Source organism: Phyllostomus discolor, chromosome 9 (assembly GCF_004126475.2).
Source record: "Phyllostomus discolor isolate MPI-MPIP mPhyDis1 chromosome 9, mPhyDis1.pri.v3, whole genome shotgun sequence".
NCBI lineage: Eukaryota > Metazoa > Chordata > Mammalia > Chiroptera > Phyllostomidae > Phyllostomus > Phyllostomus discolor.
The window spans coordinates 84201436-84203776 of NC_040911.2; positions in this window are offsets into that span (position 1 = coordinate 84201436).

Below are 2341 nucleotides of genomic sequence, written 5' to 3' on the forward strand. Positions count from 1 at the left end.
CCTCCCAGGCCCTGGAATGCCCTGACTGAGACCCACACACCATCCCCATCCCTCCCCTGGAGGGGTCCAGGTTACCTGGAATGACCTTGGACAAGAGCACCAGCACAGCCAAAGCTAGCAAAAAAGGCTTCATGACTTCCAGTAGCCGAAGGAGTAGTCTCAGGGCTGGCAAGAGGGCAAGCAAGTGATTAAAAGCTCTAGACTCTGCTCACTCTAATCAACTGGGACACAATCAAATGAGTCACCTACATGTGACTTCGGCTGCCCACGGGTACAGCCTGCCCTGAGCCAGCCTGCCTCCCTCACGCTTCTCAGTCACTGTCCTGATGCCCCCGCAACCCCCCGTCACTCCCCTGCGCTGATCCATCTCCCTGTACCCCCCTTCAGCTTTTAGGGACCAGCAGGGAGAAGTCATACAACAGCCAGAGGGATTAAAAGAAAAAGATTGTCAGCCCTTATTATAACTCAAAACCCTCTAAGACTTCACGTCACACTTTGAAAAAACAGGCACCCTCTTTACTATGCCCTACAAATCCCTACCTTGTCTGGGCTGGAGATCCGCCATTGTTGTGCTGTTTGTGTAAGTTAGGCAAACTCCTTTTTGACATATGATGTTCCATTCTGAGAGCAGAGCAGTGAAAGGAAGACATTCATTCACACCTTGGAAAGAATGTGCCTATCTGGTTATTTTCTCTATAAGAGAAAAGTCCCTGCTGTCCACGTTAAACACTCCGTTTCAGGAAGGATTTTGTCATTGAGAGTGAGAGAGGGAAAAGTTGAAAATACTCGTTCCTTCTGCTGGCTGTGCCAGTCACTTGCTGTGTGACCTTAGGAGAGTCACTTTCCCTCTCTGGGCTTTAAACCTCACCACTGAGCATACTGGAACAGATGGGCTGTAGCATGTTATGGTTCTTTGGATGCTGAAAAGACACAGAATGTGGAGTGCTGCAGACCTCCACAATTTTGCCACCAACACAAGCCAGGCTAATTAAGTTTACAACTAATGACTCTCAAGGCTGCCCTCATCAGGCTCCGAGTCCCTTTATACTCTGAGGTCAGAGGCCTCTTCCCTTGGCACCAACATCCAATGTGCTGTATGGCACTTGCAAACCACAGTCGCCCTCTGGGGCTGCTCCCTGTGCAGTCAATGCATGAAGATTTGCTCTGGTTATTATGAATCCTGAATATTCTCCCCAGGATCCCTGAATGGGCCCCACCACACCAGGCCGTTCTGGGGCAGGGCCCATGGGATACCAGTGAGGAATCACAGGAGGCTGTGCTCATACATGCTAAGGTCCTGTTTCCAGACAAGTCACACTCACCGGTCCTCGGGGTCAGGGTTTGAACATACCTTTGGGGGGGGGGGGATATAACTCAACCCACAGCAGACAGTTTTTAAAATTCCTTATTAGGAGTGAAATTGAACATTTTTTTCTCATGTTTAAGAGTCTTTATCTTTTGTGAATTGTCAGTTTATATTTTTTTCTTCATTGTTCTACAGAATTTCTTTGGAATTTCTTCTCCTTCATCTTATTTTTCTCTTCTCCATTTCTGGAGTTCTTATCTTTTAGTTGTTGGGCTCCCTGGACTGATTCTCTAATTTTTTTACATTTTCTGTCCTGCTTTCCATTCCATTGGATTTTTTCCTTCCAGTTTCTGAGAAATTTTAACAAATATATCTTCCAACCTTTCTTTTCATCTTTATTTTCTATTTTGTGCTGTCGTATTTTCTAATTTCTAAGAGTTCTTACTTATTCCTTGAGTTTTCCTTTTCATAGCCTCTTATTCTTGTTTCATGGTTGGAGTAGCTTCTCTAATTGCTCTGAGGATTTTAATGATATTTTCCTCCCCGCTTAATCTATTTCCTGTAAGTTGCTGGTTGGTCATTTTTATTTATTTTATTTTATTTATTTATTTTTAGACAGAAGGGAAGGGAGGGAGAAAGAGAGAAACATCAATGTGTGGTTGCCTGTCACATGGCCCCCCACTAGGGACCTGGCCCGCAACCCAGGCATGTGTCCTGACTGGGAATCGAACTGGCAACCCTTTGGTTCACAGCCCGTGCTTAATCCACTGAGCTATACCAGCCAGGGCTAAGTTGGTTGGTCATTTTTAAATGAGATATTTTTATCTAATTAAGGATCCTATGGCATCCTTAATTAGATAAAATGTACTCCTATTTAAGAGTGTGCCACTGCAGAGCCTATTAAAAACTCCATAAGTGTTTCATTCTACTTGGTTTTGGTCTCTATTTTTTATGAGAGACTTGGATGATAATATGTTTTTGATAATATGTAAAAGTGAGGAGTATCCAACATGGTGACAGAGTAGGTAGATATTA